At 40.1% G+C, this 20,376-nt stretch overlaps 1 protein-coding gene across 5 annotated transcripts in view; it reads left to right on the top strand.

Moving 5' to 3' along the window:
- Window positions 1-20,376, top strand: part of NTRK2 (neurotrophic tyrosine kinase, receptor, type 2) — a 374,546-nt gene that overhangs the window by 2,861 nt on the left and 351,309 nt on the right. The gene's annotated exons all lie outside the window — the stretch shown is intronic.

Here is a 20,376-nt window from a genome sequence, read left to right as displayed (position 1 = left end):
AGGAACTCACTATGCTTTTTATATCTCAAAGCTCTGCTGGGTGTGCTTTAGGCTTTCCGTATGTACTAACTTAGTTTTGGGCATTTTTGTTTCATAAAGTGCTGTGTGTATGTTGTGTTAGAAGTTCCATTAATATTCACTAGAAAAGAGGTTAAAATAATTAACTTTCCCGAATCTGTTGAAGGAAGTGACAGTCTCTCCCTTAACATCTTTTTTGAGGTTTGAGTTAACCACTTTCCCTTTTCATTTTATATATCAGATTTTGCTTAAGATGATGGCATCCAGAGATGGCCTTGAAAATGATCTGTAAGAGGAGAAGTTCTGAGTGTTGAAATGCACTCGCTCAAAAGAAAAAATGTGATCGTTGGAAGCCTAAAAGCCTGGTGTGATTTAATTTGGACTTGACTTCCCAGAGATATGATTTTGAGACCACTTGGATTATAACTCTTAATTGCCCATTGAATAATTCCCAGGACTGGGCTGGATGATAAAGTAGTGGGTAGAACTCTGATGAATGCTGGCTTAAGCATTGGACCCCTGTATCCCTGGAAATGTTTGAGCTTGTTGTGGCTTGAAGAAAGAGAACTGTGTATTTCTTTTCTCTTTTTCTGATGCTTTGTGACAAACACATTACCAAGCAAGAACTTGCCAGTCCTTTCTGTGTCACCTCTACTGGGCTGTTATTGTTATTTTTTCCCTAAGGATGCTGTCATTCCATACATCTCATTAACACGAGATTTTATTTATATACGTGCAAGATTGTAAGGCAAAGTTTCTCCCAGTTTTCCTTACTGTGTTTGATACTGAGATAGGCAGCCCTAAAGTGGGGCTTGGGCTGTGGCCTTCCGGTTGTCGAGTGCGCATGCATTTTTCCTTCCACAGAAAACATACAACCATGTTTCTGCCAACGTAGTTGACCAAGATAACCTGTTTTTTACTGTAAGTAAGAGACCTTCCTAGTCTCTATTGCCTGTTCTGCTGCTGATGCTTATGGTGTAAGCCTCAGGCAAAAGGAAATGACAGCAGAGCAGAGGGGAATGTTCAAGCCTAGCATAGCTGAGACATGTTGGGAGCAGCCAACTATCGGACTGAGTCCAGGGTGCTAGGATCTCTCTCTTTTTGTCAAGGAGAGCAGGAGCAAGAGCAGAGAGCAAGGGTGGATAGGGCCCCAACTGTGGTGGTCTTGGACTGGGCTGGTTGAGGCTTACCAGGTTGGTCCAAAGTTTGTGGCCTTTTGTCAGAATCTTTTTCATGAGATGGGGTGTCAGTATTTAGATGGAGGAGGCCATATGGAATTCAGAGTCCTTCTGACTGTTTTGAGATCATGGGGAGTGTCTTACACAGTTAGATATTGTTGTGTGTGTGGTGGTGGTGCTTTTGAAATTCTGTTTTAGGTGATAGATGCATATAATGAAGAGAGAAATAAGATAGGGCTGATCATTTTCACTTTAACTGTTTTTCTCTTTGATAATTTTTAAGGCTGTGATCTGAGAAAAAGGAAATAAAACTATCTTTAAATCTAAAAAATTATTATTTCAGACCTTCCTGATCTTAGCTATCTAATGTATATGAAATCAATTGATTTCAGCAGAGCTTTCTTATATCTGTCTTCACAATTGTTGTTGCTTCTTTTATATCTGATGGCAGATTCCTATTTTCAGCTTTTCTAAAGTAGATTTTTAAAATATTTACTAAAACGTGTGTCATAGTTATTCATTCAATCGTGGCGCTTCTAATTTCTACTTTAATTTTTTTCCCTTTTGATTTGAAAACCTCTTGGGATTGTGGGAGTGGGGAGGTATATAGGGCTAAGTGTTGAGAACAGGGAATTAGGTTAGTAATAGTAGTCTGGCTGGGTAGATGTGAGTCCTGAGACAAAGTATGTTTCTCTGCTCTATCTCAGCTTCATGTGAGCCCAGCCAGTTTGTGCCCCAGTGCCTTTATCTGTAACTCATATTACAATACTTATTTGGAAAGTACTCCATATAATTGTTTTGAATTCTGCTTTTTTGACCTCAAAATGACATCGGTGGATGCGCTTGTTTCATCTCATCCTTATATGACACAATCTGTGTTCTTTTTCTTACATGTTAATATTTGCTTGAACAACTTTTAAATTCTTGGCCAGTGGATACCAGCTACGGTTGGAACCAAATTATACATATCTTAAAACTTTGATATTGGGCCCAGTGGTATTCCTAAAATGACCTATCGTAAAGTTCTGGTTTAATGGCATGTAGCTGAAGTTACATGCTCCTGTGTTTTTAAAAATAGAAATAATGTATCGAATAAACTGTGATTAACAACACACAACTTGCTGAAACAACAGTTTACCACATCATTCAAAAATGGTGTCTCTTTTAGCATCTGTATATTAAACCATCCTGCCCTTAGGGTTCTGAGAACACAAATAGCGGAACATTTAAAAAATGTATAGATTAAGAGGTAGGATCTTTTTGTGTTATTGTTTTTACATGCATACTTTAAGCTAAGCTGACATTTTGTCCTCAGAGTCATTGAACCTATTTTATTAAAAATCTTCCCATCACAGTACCTGTTTTATATTTTTTGCTCACGAATGTGACATAACCAGATCAATATCTATCTATAGGTATGTATAACGCCTGCTCTGCATCACACTGCTAAGTGGCAGCTCCTGTTATTTGGAAATGGTTATACCACAGCAGTGTTAAAATGAATTTAAACACAGTACCCATGTCACATGCAATGGAATTCAAGAGTGAAGCCTGTTGTTGGAATTATGTAACTGGCCGTTTAAATCCCAGTTGTATTAAGTGCCAAAGTGCATTGCAAAGGACAAGTTCTGTTTCAACCAAGTGGTAAAAGGCACAGTCAAAAGAAGTCACGCATTTTTTTAGCTGTGGTAAAAAAAAAAATACATAACCTAAAATTTACCATCTTGCAGTTCGGTAGCGTTCTGTATATCCATGTTTTTGTGGAAGGGCATGCATTTTTATGTTGCACATGCTTTATGAAGACCAACACGGATCTTTTTTTGAGTTTCTTCAGTAGTATTCTCTGTTTTGGGGGTAATATTTGAGACAAGCCTTATATTTTTCCTCTTAGCACAACCTAAATAGAATTTGAAGCTTCTCCTATCACAGACTCGATGTGCAATTTATTGTTGGCCTGGTTAAGCAGCTGTGATGTTGTGTCATTAATACATTGATTTTGGCCCTCTTACTTTAGTAAGCTTTGCCATTGCAATTAATTGTACTTAAAAAAAATCCTGGCAATCACAAAGATTCAGTGAAAGGCATCAGTTTTTATTACCCTGATGTTTACTTTTCAGCCCCTCCACTGGGCATTTTAGGACTTTGGATCATGGCTTATATGCATTTAAGAGCCATGTATTTAAATTTGGAGCTTGGTTGCATAAGCCACACTAGACTTGTTAATAAATAAGGCAGTCTAATTTACATCCTTCATTATTTAATACAACTTGCAAGCTGGCGCTGAGAACATGCTGTCTTCATAGTGTAGGTATTTACAGACATCAGCTTGGCACAACCGTGTGGAGTCTTTTTAGTTTCATACCTTCAATCTCTGCAACATGGACACTTCCGTTACCCTGGGTAAACCGATGGAAAAGCCTTGTGACCCTTTTGACCCTACTTTCTTCCACCTCCCCTTCCATCACTCATTATTTACTATACAGGAAAATGGGTTTGATTTTTTTCTTCCCTGAAAAGTGATATTTCCTTATGGGAATTCAGAACGCTGGAGTTAAGAGAAGAGCCTGGGTTGTATGTTATTATAAGCAAGTGATGGGAAGTTGAAGCAATGTGGTCCCAGCTCCCTAGTGTCGAGTTTAGGTCTGTTTAAGGTCTCTCACTGTTTCTATCCCATAAACCTCTGTTTGTGTCTGTTTCAATATTCCCTTATAAAGATGTTTTCTAAGCTGAAGAGTTGGCTGAACAGCTGAGAGTTGAGGTCTCTTTCTCACTAGGAATATTCTGTATGATCTCTTTGACTGTATCTAGGTCATAGGAGTATAAAAACTAGAGTTTTTGTTTAGCTGGGGAAGAGGAATTGAATTTCTTTTCTCTTTTCCTTTCTTCTTCTTCTTCTTCTTTTTTTTTTGCCTTGAGTATTAAGCAAGTGAATCCAGTTTTAACCCATTGCTCATCTTAGGGAAAAAACATTATCAAACCATTATTGAATACCATAAACTGGCCTTATCCCTCTGGCTAACTTTACCACTTCTCTAGAGAGTTTCTTGTAGGTTCAGAAGCTATAGGGTAGGATGTGACATGAAAGACCTGTCCCTTGGAACCAGGCCAGTTTTTAGTTGCTCCTGCTGCCTGTAATCAATGGGAGGATTTGGGGGAGAGACTGTTGAGGCGTGGCAAAGTTTTTACTTGTTTGATGTGTGTTTGTGAGAGAGAGAGAGGGAGAGAGAAAGAGAGAGGGAAGAAAAAAAAGCCCTGAATCTTGGATTATTTATAGTTGATCAATCATTTTTATAGTCTGCTTGGTTGAGCTATTTTAAAACAAATCCCACCTCAAGCCTCAAATGGCAAAGATCTGAGCTCCACTGTGGCCTGATAATTTTAGCTCACATTCGATTGCTGATCAATCTCCATTAGAAAAGTAAAGGTCCCATATAACTGGGTGCCTTCTCACCACTTAACTGTGCTCTCTGGGGTGTCCAAAGGACTGGGAAGTCATAAATATTGATCTGGGAGATGGATGAGTGAATGTGCCCAAAGTTATAAAAATCTTGCAGAGAAAAGTAATGTGTAGATACCAAGTTTATTCTTTATGTGTTTCAAAAAATAAAAATAAAAAAGCATATCATGGAAAGCTGGAGTCAGGAGACCTGGAAACTGCATCCCAATGTCACCACTACCCAGTCACTACCCAGTTACCCAATCTTGAAGCAGCTTTTTAATGTTTCTGGGCCTCAGCTTGTCATGTGTAAACCAAGGGCTTTGGATTTGATGCTCAGACAAGTTTCTCCAGGCTCTGAAGTTTCCTGAAGCCTCGGTCATGGAGATAAGGAAGTGTATACATCAGCTGTGAAGGAAGGGGGTGATGCAAGGTGCTCTGGGTCTGGTGGTGTGTGAATTTGAAGACCTTTGGTGTCAGAGTGTTACGTGGAAATGTTTTCAGTGTCTGCTCTGAACTCCCTCAGACCATGTCTTTTTAAATGTGAGCTGCTAACAAGGCTAGTGGCATGTAAGTACTGGTCTAATGAGTCTAAGGCCACAGGGTCAGTGTTCAGATGGGTCACTTAGAATCGGAACCTTAGAAAGAGAAAGGGCTTTAGAAATGATCTGCTTCAGCCTCTTCTTTGCAAAAATCAAGGGCAGTGAAGAAAGTTGCCCAAGGTCGACTCATTAACAGCATGGTGGGAACTAGAAGCTCTTTCTCTTAGCATCCAAATGAATGCTGGGAGGCCTTTGCTTTAGGGTGCCTCCCCTCTGTTCTGTGTTCTCAAACTGACTGCCTAATTCTGGCTCACCATTTTATTAGGTTGGTGCAAAAGTAATTGCACTTTTTGCCATTACTTTTGCACCAACCTAATAGAACCACCATAAATGGGGAGACAAGGTTAACATGACTAAGTCTGTGCAAACTCATCTCTGTGAGAGACCAAATAATTAAAAAGTGCATGAACTACTGATCTGAAAGCAATCATCTTATCTTCATATAGGAAGAAATATATTTTCTGTTTACCTTACTCTGTGTGTGTGTGTGTGTGTGTGTGCGTGTGTTAAATTTCAAGTGTTCCTCTTCTTCAGGCAATTCATACACAAAAATTGAGCTTCAAAGAAAAGCCTTCATGAGTTGGCAGCAATGAGGTATGCTAACCTTGTGCCTGCTGGGCCATCTTTGCAGATTGGGGTTGGAGGAGGGGCAGAGCAGACAGAGTGAAATGAAGGCTGTTGCCCCTGGAGTCTTTGCCACAGTCGGGGGGTGCTTATGTAAGTGGAGAAACCCACAGCCCTTTCCACGAGGTCTGTGTTAGCTCCCCTGAAAGACCTGTGGCAAGAGAGTACTTATTCTTCCCTGACTTCTTTCTTCCCCCTGACTTCTCAATGCCTCAAGATTGATGACCAGTCTCAGTGACTGAGCCAGTGAGCAAACTTCAGGATTATTGGCTCCCATCCAAAACTCATTCAGCTACCATTTTATATTTGTTCGTGTTCTGCTCTGAGACCTTTCCAGGAAAAGCACCCTTCTGAGAGATATTTTTGGTTGCATGAAGGTTTGCTCCCATGGGACGTGAAGGGCCCTTTACAGACGTCCGCTTATTTAGGTTTACAGCCTCACTCTTAAGAAGGTGGGGAGGTTTTGGCAGCCTCTGAGGGGCTGTCAGGCTTATTAGTTTGCCAGGGCCCCTTGGTAAAGCAGAGCATAATTAGGGATAGGATCCTATCTAATGTCTCACTTAGGACTCTGTCTACTCCAACCTTGTTGCCCAAATTTGACCTCGAGAGCCTAGGAGAGGTCTAGAGACTTGCACTCATGTTCACAGGTTAAATGTTATGCAGTGCAAAGGACGTGGGCTGGTGCTTCATCTTCTGTCTGCCCCACCCCCCATCCTCTTCTCCTGTTCAGCTCCTGGGCAGTCTGATATATATTGTGAAGAGATAAACGATTTGGTTTCCTTTGGTAATATGGCATCTTCTTGTACAAAATAAAACTGTTAATAATCACACACCACTTAGAGTTCCTTTTTTATGTCAAATAAGGACAAATTGCTACTTAGCACCCCATCCTTTCCTGTAATCTTCATATCCCAAGAATTGTCTACACACACATACATAGACACACACCATAATGTTGTATGCATGTACCGTGTTTTTATCAATACATAAATCTGTGTATAAAACTCTGTTATGTGTAATTTGTTCAACTTAATTATCTTGAGTTGTAAACTCTTCTGAATAATTGAGAATGTACTTCTCTAAACCACTGTTTTAGTTTTGTTTTTGTCATTCTGGATTTCTCTTGGCCAGGACCTGGTTGGGCTGTCTTCTTTGTGAGAAGTACTTGAGTGTTAGTGCATTGACCCTGTTAGCTGACCTGGTCACTCAGAGACCCACTGTGTCTCTCTGCTGGTTCTTTGATCTCTTCTCAACATAAATGAACAATGTAAACGAAACTGAAAGGTATTGGAATTTTGGTTTCAACCTCTGCAGTGTAGTGCAATTTAAAAAGAAAGAATCTTCTCGATGCTAATCTTTGTAACAAGAGTTGTTTCTACTTCATGTACCCCAGAGTCCCTTGCTGTGAGGTGGCAGAGGGGCCTATGCCCGAATTGCCTGACTCTTGCTCACCGTGGGGCAAGTGACCTCTCTTTTCTGGGCTTGGCTTATTCCTCTGTGTGATGCATGTGTAGGGGTGGAGGGTGCCGGGCAAGAGAGTTTGACATCATAGCCCCTAGATTCCCCGGTAAGGTGTGACAAAAAAACACACAACTACAGCAAAAAAAAAAAAAAAAAAAATCCAAAACAAGTGTCCCTCTCCAAAGAACAAAACAAAACCCCAAACCAGAACACTCTTTTTAGTTTACTCCCAATTTTATATCAAAACCCTGCTGCTACCACCCCAAACTCAAAGAATGTTATAGATGATGTTGCTCCTTGGATATTTCTTGTGCACGTCTGGTGCTATGGCCCGAATGTTTGTATTCTCCCAAAATTCATATGTTGAAACTCAGTCACCAGGGTAGTGGTGTTGAGAGGTGGGAGTTGATTAGGACATAAAGGCCAATGGGGTTAGTGGCCTTATAAAAGAGATTCCAGAGAGCTTGTTTGTCCTTCCTGCTATGTGAGGACACACAAAGAAGGCACCGTTTATGAGGAATGGGCCCTCACCAGATATCGAATCTCCTAGAATCTTGATCTTAGACTTCCCAGCCTCTAAAACTGTGAGCAATACATTTCTGTTGTTATAAATTACCCAGTCCAAAATATTTTATTATAGCAGCCCAAATGGACTAAGGTACATGGGTTTGGCCCTTTCTCTTTGCAACTCTTCAGCCTTCTTCTGTTTCTGGTGGTGTTTCTTATCCCCTTCCCCTCTGTTCCCAAATCACAGACATACATATACAAGTAATCATTTGGCTGGAAACCCCTTTAATAGATTGTAAAGAAATCTTGGCTTGTGTACTTTTTTCTGATGGATGACCTGAGGGCAGACTGTCATTATTTCAACTGAACCTGACTTGATAAGGTTAACAGTCAGAAAGGAGACAAAGTATAGGAACCTGGTATAACTGAAAGGAGCCCTGGTCAGGGAGATAGGATTTGGGATACCCACTCTCTGACAGTATCGGGGTCTGGGATCTTGGTTGAGCTACTTGACCTCACCAGCCTGAGTGATTTCATCTTGAATCTGGAGGCTGCGACTCCCATGCATGCTACTCCTTGAAAGACTCTGTGGTTCTGAATCAGTCAGCCATGGACACTAGTGTTTCCTTTTCTGTTCTAGAATTCACCATTGCCTCCACTCCAGGGGCAAACCAGAGTCTGCTTCAGTTCTTTTGGTGGCTAAACAGCAGAAACCCAACCTGTAGGTTTTCTTTAAGTCCAGCTCTGCCACTGAGGCTGGAAGGTTTTGCTGGTCACCAGCTTCCTGCCATCCTGGGTGGCAGCCCTTCTGTGGTTTCCCACTAATAGAAACAAATTTTTATTTTTTCCCTGGGATTAGTGTTCAAGACTTTTTCAGCCCATTCCTGGCCCACTTCTGTGGATGACGCTTTGGCAAGTTTTGTAACTGACCTTTTTGGTTAGTTTCTGTTTTCTGTGAACCCAAGAGCAGAAGCTTTCACGGACATCAAATCTTATTTTTCTGCTCATCAAGTTGTCTTTTCATCTTGGTGGAATAGTTTGTCACATTTCCTGATTGTCATGTGGGTGAGCTGCCATCATGCAAACAGTAGTTCAGTGTCACTAGTGTTATTGAGGACATGGAGATGTCCAACCAGTAGGGTACTCTGCAGAGGCAAGGAGCCCCTGCACAGCTTATATCTAGCAAGAGACAGATGCATACACATCTAAACACTTCCAATGGTGGGAAACATTGATGTGTAGATGGGATGTGAGTAATTCCCAATCCTTACTTCCTATGGTGGCAGTAATCCAACTGAGTTTCATTATTTTCTGTCAAATGAGTTTTGGTATTCCTGCGGCCACCTTCACTCATACTGCATTAGAGTAAGCTGCAACTTGCATCTGCAACTGGTTACGATGGAAGAGCTGGAGCACCTTTCAGCTGAAGCTAATCACTGAACCTCTTGGCTCATCCTCTTAAGCTTTTTTCTATCAGCAACTTTCCCTCTCTCACATATCTGTATTTTCTGTTTCTTTCTATTGTTCCACATTTTAAGATAAGAATTGAAGCAGGTTCATGTTCCTCCCATCTTAGAAAAGTTTTCCTTTAGCATGATTCCCTCCCTCTCCTTCTGATCCTGACTGAAGTAACTCTCCCTTCAAAGCCAGATCTTGGAAGAGTGATCTGTATTCATTATGTCTATTTTCCTATCTCCTATACCAGTCCCATTCCACTGTTTTTCAAACTCACTCCACCATAGTCCCCAGAAGCCTTCATGGGCCATATTCCTTGTTCCTTATCTTCCTTGACTTCTTAGCAGAACTTGGCTTCATTTCTCACTCCCTCCTTGAAACATCCTTTTCCTTTGGCCTTGGTGTAACCACATTTTTCTTGTTTTCCCTCTGTCTCTCTGCATGCTACTTGTTTGCTTTATTTGTTGGTTCCTTTTCTCTGCTCTTAAAAACAGACGTGAAAAGTTGATGTCCCTTGGGATTCTGTCCTACGGCTGCTTCTCTTCCTGGGCTATCTCTGGGCTACATCACCCTCACCCATTACTTATGTTATCTTCTTTGTGCTAATGATTTCCTAATCTGTTTCCCATCAATGATCAGTGAAGACCTTTGTAATCATGTATGCAACACCTCTCAGATACAGGACAGTGTCACACTTGTCATTTCTAAACAAAACTTTTCATTGTTGCCCCAAACCCATTGCCAGTGTTCCCTATTGTAATGGATGGCACCATTATCCAGTCAGTAATACAAGCCACAAAATGTGACTCTTCCTTCTCTGTAACCCCTATACTCATTCACATATTATGTCTTGTCAATCCAGTTTCCTAAGTATTTCTTAAATCTAATTTTTAAAATCTCCACTGACATTATTCAATCATTCTTTCAACAAATATTGATTGGGGTCTTCTCTATGTTAGACACTAGCTAAGTACATGGGATATGGTGAGAAAAACTGCCCTGGTCTCTTCTTACCAGGATTGCAGCGTGCGGGGGTGGGGGGCGGGGAACAAACATCTGATAAATACTTACATAAAAACAATAGAATTCATGCCATCATCATCTTTGCCTAAAATGCTGCCATCGCTTCCTATTTCGCATCCCTGCCTCCAGTCTTGTCCCCTCTCTACCCATGCCACACTGTAGCTGGAGTGGTCTTTCCGAAATGCTGATCTTATCATGTCGCTGCTTATAATTACCCTCTGGCTCCCGGTGTCTCTTAAAATAATGCCTAAAGTTGTTTATTTTAGTTTTAGTTTTTAAAAAATAGAAGAAAATTGTCACTATATTGCTATATAAAGAGGCATATAACTATTACATGGACCAGAATGCACAGATCAGCATAACAGTCTTTTTCTACACCAGCAGCTCTATAAAAAAGAACAAATTATAACTGGAAGCTTGCTTGGTGATCTTGGAATTAGAGCAAGGGCATTTAATTCTGCATTTAAAACGTTAAATGGCATTAAGCTAAGCTTGCCTGAGGCATCCATCTCCATAATGGGAGAGCCTTCACAAAGGGAATGTAGAACTTGAAGTACTTTGGCCCAGACTTGTATCCCCTGGATGGACACTCCTTTTCCTCTCCTTCATTCACTGCCCAGCACCAATGCTGATTGATGCATTCTTTCTTTGGAAAGGTTAGTGCTTTTAACCAAGCCTTCTCATGCCTGGGAGCTTTTCAGATTCTTTAAAGTGATTTTGCACATCTTCTCTCTGAAATGCATTAACTTTATTGTATGGAATTTAGCTGGTAATTTTAGTTTTTAAAATAATATTTGAAAGTGATCAGAAATGCAGGCGGCACAAAGGAGTATACCATGAGTACACTTTGTAACTCTTGTTATAAAGAGTGTACCTTCACTCTGAAGAAGGTGGGGAGGTTTTGGCAGCCTTTGAAGGGCTGTCAGGTTTATTAGTTGGCCTGGGTCCCTTGGTAAAGCAGGGCATAACTAGGGATAGGATCCTATCTAATGTCTCACTTAAGGCTGTGTCTACTCCAACCTTGTTGCCCATATTTGACCTCGAGAGCCCAGGCAATTCCCTCCCACCATGTACTCCCACCCTCTAAAATCCCTCAGCTCCCCTCTCCAATAACAACCACGGATCTTATTTTGTGTTGGTTCCCTTTCAGAAATCTTCTTACATATATAGTGTACACATAGGTCTTTTTAGTTTGTACACAAATGAGGGCATGCTATACCCCCTCTTCTACATCTTGGTTTTTCATACATTTTTATGTATCTTAAAAATGTTTCTGGTTAAACATATGTAACCAACCTTATTTTCTTCCCAGCTGCACAGAAATCCTCTGGATAAATAGACTCTATTTAACCAACTTCTTACTGGACAACTCCAGTGTACAAGTTCTTGTGCATACCTTCTACTTGTATCCTCACATGGCAGAAGGGACAGACAAGTTACCTCTGGCCTCTCTCATAACGGGCATTAATCTCATCCCACCCTAATGACCTAATCACCTCCAGAAGTCCCCACCTCCCAACATCACATGCATAACTTTATCTATAGGAAATGTTCCTAGAATTTGAATTGCAGGAAAATTGCAAGATATTTGTGCTTTGTGATTTGTGTGTGTGTGTGTGTGTGTGTTTATTTTACCTTAAGTTCCGGGATACATGTGCAGAATATGCAGGTTTGTTACATACGTATACATGTGTCATGGTGGTTTGCTGCACCTATCAACCTGTCATCTAGGCTTTAAGCCCCACATGCACTGGGTATTTGTCCTAATGCTCTCCCGCCCCTTGCCCCCCACTGCCAACAGGCCCTGGTGTGTGATGTTCCCCTCCCTGTGTCCGTGTGTTCTCATTGTTCAACTCTCACTTATGAGTGAGAACATGCGGTGTTTGGTTTTCTGTTCCTGTGTTAGTTTGCTGAGAATGGTGGCTTCCAGCTTCATCCATGTCCCTGTAAAAAACATGATCTCATTCTTTTTTGTGTCTGCATAGTATTCCACAGTGTATATGTGACACATTTTCTTTATCCAGTCTATCATTGATGAGCATTTGGGTTGGTTCCAAGTCTTTGCTATTGTAAATAGTGCTGTAATAAATATACATGTGCATGTGTCTTTATAGTAGAATGATTAATAATCCTTTGGGTATATACCCTTTGATGGGATTGCTGGGTCAAATGGTATTTCTGGTTCTAGATCCTTGAGGAATCACCACGCTCTTTTCCACAACAGTTGAACTAATTTACACTCACACCAACAGTGTAAAAGCGTTCCTATTTCTCCATAACCTCGCCAGCATCTATTGCTTCCTGACTTTTTAATAATTGCCATTCTGACTAGCGTGATAGTACCTCATTGTGGTTTTGATTTGCATTTCTCTAATGAAATGATGAGTGAGAGCCATGATGAGCTTTGGTTCATATGTTTGTTGGCTGCATAAATGTCTTGTTTTGAGAAGTATCTGTTCATATCCTTTGCCCACTTTTTTATGGGGTTGTTTTTTTTCTTGTAAATTTGTTTAAGTTCCTTGTAGATTCTGGATATTAGACCTTTGTCAGATGTGTAGATTGCAAAAATTTTCTCCCATTCTGTAGGTCGCCTGTTCACTCTGATGATGGTTTCTTTTGCTGTGTAGAAGCTCTTTAGTTTAAGTAGATACATTTGTCAAGTTTGACTTTGGTTGCAATTGCTTTTGGTGTCCTAGTCATGAATTCTTTGCCCATACATATACCTGAATGGTATTGCCTAGGTTTTCTTCTAGGGTTTTTATGGTTTTGGGTTTTACATTTAGGTCTTTAATCCATCTAGAGTTAATTTTTGTATAAGGTGTAAGGAAGGGGTCCAGTTTCAATTTTCTGCATATGGCCAGCCAGTTTTCCCAGTACCATTTATTAAACAGGGAATCCTTTCCCTATTGCTTGTTCTTGTCAAGTTTGTCAAAGATCAGATAGTTGTAGATGTGTGATGTTATTTCTGAGGTCTCTAATATTTGCGATTTTTAAGTAAATATTGCCAAGTTGTTTTGCAAAGAGGTCACATTTTGTTCTCCCACAGAAGCTGGGAGTGCCTGCTTTCCTACAATTAAGCCAGTACTATTATTGAACCTTTTGTTATCAAACCTTTTGTCGTTTGTCAACCAGTTTCCTGAGAAATAGTACCTCAATTGCTGTATTTTGCAGTTTTGTAATTATGATTCAAATTGAAAGTCTTTTCATATGTTTGTAAGTCATTGGTATTTTTTTTTCAGTAAACTTAGCCCTTTTCTTTTTTAATTGAATCAGTGGCCTTTTCAAAAAATAAGAGAATTTGTACTTTGCCTAATGTTTTGCTTGTCTTCTAATGTCAGTTATGGATTATGATATTTCTTTTTTCTCCTCCTCCTCTTCCTCCTTTTTTGTGAAGCAGAATTAATTTTTTTCTGGTAAGTTTATTTCCTTTTCTGTGTCTATGTTGTAGATATGGCTAAGAAGACTATTGCCTTTCCTAAGAGTATAAAATGAACAATTCTATATTTTCTTCTACTGCTTTTACTATTATATGTTTTTACATTTAAAGCTTTTGTCTATCTAAATTTTAAAAATATATGGAGTGACGTAGCAATTGTTTTATTTATTTTTTTTTTGGTATAGCCAATCAGGTTTCTGGATCTCATTAGTTACATAATTCTATCTTTCCCTCGCTAATTTAAAATAGCAGTTTGGTTCTATGGGAGGACTATCTTTGTGTTTGGGCCTGTTTAGGGATCTAGCCTATTCCATTAATCAGTCTGTGTACTTACATGCCAGCATTAAACTTTTATCTCCCACAGCGTCTTTTTTTTTTTTTTTTTTTTTTTTTTGCTATTTGAAGTATTAGTGTCTTACTCATCAGTCTTCTTTCAGAATTTTCAGGATGATTCTAGCATGATGATTATTCCACATGAATTTTAGGAACTGCTTGCCTAGCTCCCCTGCTTGATAGTGGTGTTTTTAACAAAGATGGCATTACACTTATATAGCAAAGGCTGACAACTTCTTATCAAGTCTTGAAAGCCCTGTGTCCTCAGATTCAAAGCCATTTCTCAGCCTCATTTCATGCCTCTGCCTTTGTTCGATGCCATGATACAGCCACTCTGAGTTTTCAATTTATCCACTGAGCTATAATCTCACTTATCTTCCAGGTTGTCCTCTCTGCCTGGAACCTTTTCCCTTCCTTCTACACTGGCTAACTCCTGCTTATCTTTTAGGCCTTAGCTGTGATGTTGCTTCTTCTGCCTCTACACCTGGTCTATGTACCCTCCACTGCATGCTGTTATAGCCCCCTGTGTTTCACATCACAGCATAGGTTACTTAGTATCATCAGTGTGTGTCTGCATACCTGTCTGTACACACCCTTAAGACATAAACTGCATGAAGGCAGAGACATATGGATCTTGTTTATTGCTCTTTCCTGGCATCTAGCACAATATCCTAGTTCTCCATGTTACACAAATACACGTGGATATGCACTCATGAGCACCGTCCCCCGCCCCCCCCAATATGTATACACATACGTCTATCATCTAGAACTCTAAAGAGGAGTATTAGTTGGTCTCTGGGTCATCAAATATGTAAATCTCTAGACATAATTTTTCTCAAGCTATCAAGTCAAGATGTTTGTTTATATACATGACCTTTATGGAATTAAAGTGCACAGTGTTAGTTCATGCACAGCAGGAGATCGATTAATTGTGGAAAGGAAAAAGGCAAAGCGTTGATGAGGCAGGCTGATTACATATCCAACAGGAAGGAGGGACAGCAAAGAGAGGGGAAGATGAGGGCATTCTGCAGATGGAGAGAGATGCAGAGCACACAAGCTCAACAGAGGAAAATCCAGGGGAAAAGAATCACTCCAGGGTCACCTGATCTCCAACAAACAAATAGGTCTAATGAGAAAGATTTGTGTCTTTTCTGTTAGGTAATAGCTAATAATGGATATCCTTGTGGATCAATTGCAGTTTTCCCTGCGACTGCATTTATGGGGCTTCACTTAAAAGGCAATTCTGGTGTGAGATTTCAGATGTGATTTATCCTTCTTGGGGTATGGATGATAGAGGCTGTTCATTTTTCTCAAAGAATTGCAAACATCAGGAGTATAAAAAGATAATGTGTCAGATCTAGTTTAATGTACCATCTGATACATATACTGTTGCACTTTTGCAGTAAAAGTGCATTGGGCTGATCCTATGAATGTTTCATGGGGCTTCCTTTATATTTATAACAATTAACACTATTAGACATCTGAGAAGTTTTGATAGGTACTTGCAAAACTCATCAAAATACCCAACTGATAGACATATGAGATTAGAAGACTTTTTAAAATAGAGTGGAGATGTCTACAGGTGAACAAATTGTGTTAAATAATCAAAAATATAATTCTTGCTTAAGATAAAGAATATAAATAATATCTATTGATGTTTTATTTATTTATGCTTATATAATCAGTATATTCATTATATGTACACAAATGAGAGTGATTTAGACTCCATGTGTATTTGAAAGTTAACCTTTTAAAAATGAATGGGAATTAAGTATTTGGTGGGATTTTTTCTTTTTTTTTTGTGAAGACAGGGTTTTGCCATGTTGCTCAGGCCGGTCTTGAACTCCTGGGGCTCAAGCGATTCACCGGCCTTTGGCCTCCGAAAGTGCTGGGATTACAGGTGTAAGCCAGTGTGCCTGGTTGTGGAACAGGAATTATGGAACCAACATAAAATGTTTAATTCTGATGAGAAAAGTCTTATTTTTGGAGTTGAGTCATTGGCTCTCCTGATAAGCCGAGGTGACTCTTTAGGATTTAACTTCTTGGCTGTCTCATTTGTCTTTTAGGGAATTGCTTTCCCACCAATAAAAAGTGTCTTCTGGAGCTGAAACTCCTGATGCCTTGAGGGTATTATAGAGTCTTTTACTTAGTAATCCAGTCTACCCTAGAATTCACGTGGTCATTACCATCCTTTGATTGCATTTTGTATCTATATACATAGAGTTCAGAAGGCAATATTCTGTTGGCAAAGTCATCTTTTCCCATGGGTAGCTCAAATTGAAGACAAGAACTAACTTTTATATATGCTTATATTGATTGATTGATTGACTGACTCATTCATTCATTTGGTTACTCAATCAACAAATCAGGTTTGAACATGTCTTTGCACCTGGTACATTCCTGGGTCTTGGGTGACAAGACTTAGGCCAGCTCCTACCATTTATGCCTTTTATATGGTCTGTTTCAAGGGCACAAACAGAGCCCCCAGTCAGATGGCCCTACCTTTCTCTCTCCCCAAAACTACAAGGGACCTCATATGCAGGTGCACAGACAGTTCAGCCTACACATCCAAATTCTATCAACATCACCACAGACATCAACCTTGAACCGTTCCCTTTCCCCTACACTGCTGTGCCTGGTGTGTGCATATCCATGGCTTGGTACACCCTCGGGAAGAGGGACCCAAGGAAAAGACCTGCTCAGGCCCTAGGAGTGGACTCAGGGTCTTTGAGTTGGGAAATCTGGGATCCTGGGGAAGGGTGAGATCCAGGAAGGAGCATCCGGTTGGCTCTGTGAACTCCTTGCCTCATGCGGAAGCACTTGCTGAAGGAGAACAGAGTGAGGGACTCCAAAGGATCTGGGCCCAGTGCTTGGGGCTAACAGTACCATGGACCAGGCTGATCGGCCCTCTGCATTGTGGACCTGGCCTCTGCATCATTGTGGTTTTGCGCTGTGGTGATGATGCTCTGGATCAGGGCAAGTGCAGGGCATGTGTCCTGGGAGTGTGCATTGGGGTGGCAAGGATCTCTAGATGGTTCCTACACTTCAGTGTCCCACCCTCTCTTCAGAGGACTTTAAGTATGGGGTTCCATGTTCCCAAGAAGGACAGAGCATACTGGATTCCTCCCCATCAAGTTCTGTGATATTATCATAGACACAGGCAGATCACAAGCAAAGCACAGATCTGTCCCCAGCAGTCAATGAGAATTGTTAAACATCATTAGCTACCAGCTTCCCCCTTACTGTCTTCCCCATATGGATTTTATTATTGCCCCCGAAAGTTCTGTAATGTTTCAAGAATCAGCTAATTGTGGCTAAATACTATTATTTTTTACTGGGACCCTAGGAGGATCCTGAGATTGTGAAAACTATGCCTGAAAAGTTCCTTTCCTCATGATGTCTTTTTTTCTGGTTTGAAAAATTACTGAATATGTCAGTAGACATGCATAATGGATTGACAGATTAATTTTCCATTTTCTTTGGGAGTTTGTGTAGGGGAGTGATTCCTGTTGTAAGGCAGGATGACTTGGTGGGTTAAGGGCTCCACTAGGAAGTGTGGTCTGCCACTGCTACTTTGGACTAGTAGCTAAAGCTTTCATGTCTCAGTTTTCCTGTCTGGAAAAGTGGGCAATAATAGAAAAATAGAAAAGCATTACTGTGAGGTTAAAATGAGCTGATGCATGTAGAATGCTTATAAGAGTGCCTGACACAGAGTTTGCATTCTGCTGTTAGCTTATATGTGTGTGCATGTGTGGAGCTATCTTCAAATATGATTCAGAGGAAACTGCTCTGTGAGGTTGGGAGGACTGAAAGCAAAAGACTCTGCCTTGAGCATGATACTGAGTAGGCTGAGGCTAAGAGGACAGATGTAAATGGTGCTGGTTCCCTTATGGCAACCTTTGCATGCCCTTTGGCTTGTCTGTGCATTACTCTCACGTGTAGGACCTGGTGCGCTTAGCTGATTGGGACATCAACCGTTTGTGTGCTGAGCAATCACAAGTCAGATTTCATGACTATTATTCGGGTCATTGTCTTCGTTCTGTGACTTTGGTTTCTTTGATGGTCCTGGTCTATTTTATTGATCAGTTTGTTTACTAACAGTTCTCCTGGACTCTGGGATTGTCAGTCAGTTTGTACTCCATTTTCTCTTTTAACTGTCCTTCTCGCTCTTTAGTTGTAAGGCTTTTAAAACATAGACATCTTATCCTTTTTTTAAAAAAAGAATTGTAGTTAAACACATATGACATAAAATTTGCCACTTTAACCATTTCTAAGTTCATACTTCAGGGACGCTAAGTACATCCACGTGTTGTGTAACTATCACCACCATCCATCTCCAGAACTCTTTACATCTGGAATAATTGAAACTCTGTACCCTTTAAACCATGACCTCCCATGACCTTACCTCCCTCTAGTGCCTGGGAACCACGATTCTACTTTCTGTCTCTATGAATTTGACTGTTCTAGGTACCTCTAAAATGTATATCATTTTGAACAGTAATATATCCCTTGAATTAAAAGCTTTTTTTTTTTTTTTTAAATAAGGCATTTGTTTAGGACTTTTATAGATATTCATGCTTTCTTTTTGCAAAATTACTTATTTATTGTGGCCTTACACAACCATTACATTTGGAATTTCTTTCTACTAGCATCTTTGCAGTTTAACTCCAAAGAAAGTAATCTCTAGCTTTCTATAAAAATGACTGAAGGTTAACATGAGAAGTGAAATGCTGAAGATAAAATGGGAAGTGTCCCTCAACTTCACTCCCTTTCCTTACTCCCATACCCTATAAATGTTGGCTGAAAAATTGTGCCAGTATCAAAACAGACTTTCATAGAGATCCTAAAATTTTACCACTGGAATCATTCTCCTTTCTTGACATTATGCCTGATGCTCATTTTTCTCTGTGCCATACTTGATCTATCCTGATGCTGGAGAAGTATTAGTTCCAAAAATTTTCTTCATATGGAATGATTTGTCCCGACTGGAGGCCAAGAGCTTTCAAAACTGTGTTCTGCTGTGATTCGTGCTGACTTGAATGCTTTTTAGAATTCTTACAGTCCAGGCGAATCATTGGAGATTCTTCTTCAAGAGTCATAAGTGGGAAATTTATTGGCCTGAAATAACAGGGAAAGAGGAAAAGACATTTTAAAAAATGATAATTTATTACAAAAAAAAAAATTAGCCAGACGTGGTGACGCGCACCTGTGGTCCCAGCTACTCGGGAGGCCGAGGCAGGAGAATGGCGTGAACCCGGGAGGCAGAGCTTGCAGTGAGCCAAGATCATGCCACTGCACTCCAGCCTGGGCGACAGAGCGAGACTCCATCTCAAGAAAAAAAAAAAAAAGATAATTTATATGTTGGATTGAAGTTTCAAGATTTTACTTTTTAATGAGCATTCACTCTGAAATTTTAAAAAATCATAGATGAAATTACTTACTAATTCATTTCTTTAAAACAACTAGTGCAGGGTAATTCTATAGTGTCAGCATATTGTACATAAAGACCATTTAATTTTTATGGAATGAATGTTAAAAATGTCACAATCGGTTTTTCATCAGTATTTGAATAACTATTTGAATTATAATTATTTTATACAATAAAATTAATAAGGTAAAAATGAGAGGGATCAAAGAATTAAAGACAAGAACGCCAACTAACCCTAATGGTTGGCATAGTTGCTGTAACTGAGTGCAACATTTGTCCCCAACTTCCTGGCAGTGAAAAGAGAAACTCATTATTAGGAAGGAGAATGCCTACTAATTCCACAGGAACACAGATTTGTCTGGCACTATATTCCAAAAGGAATTTATTTTGCAGGAACAATAAGTGATGTAATGCACAGCTTTTATGAAAAATCCAGAAGTAGCTTTCATTTTCTTCTTCCTAAGAAAGCCAGTGAAAGTTGGAGGAAGTGACAAGGACATCAATTCTGCAAGGAGGCTAAAGTAGTCCAAGAATTGAATCTCCTCTCCCAGAGCTGTAATTATAACACTGATACAACACAGGATGTTAGACTCCCATTCCCACATGCCCTTTGCTGAACCGGGCTTTGATGGAAACTGGACTGCACATGATTCGAGGTTGTCCCCTTTGACCAGAGCCTGGAAAATTGTATTCTCTGTTGCTGGTTAAGGCCAGATCTGTTCTCTTTGAAAACCAAACAAGCAGATGGTGGGGGCTGACATCCTTTTACAAAGACTGAGCAGACTGGTCTGTGTGCTCGTTCAGGTGGAAGCTACCCTATCTGTGTATGAAGATGAGCTGCAGAGGTACCAGCAGAGATGCAGGCTTCCTGGGGG

This window comes from Colobus angolensis, unplaced genomic scaffold, assembly GCF_000951035.1.
Source record: "Colobus angolensis palliatus isolate OR3802 unplaced genomic scaffold, Cang.pa_1.0 Scaffold246, whole genome shotgun sequence".
NCBI lineage: Eukaryota > Metazoa > Chordata > Mammalia > Primates > Cercopithecidae > Colobus > Colobus angolensis.
Note: the sequence above shows the minus strand (reverse complement) of the source record. Positions and strands in the feature narration are given on the sequence as shown.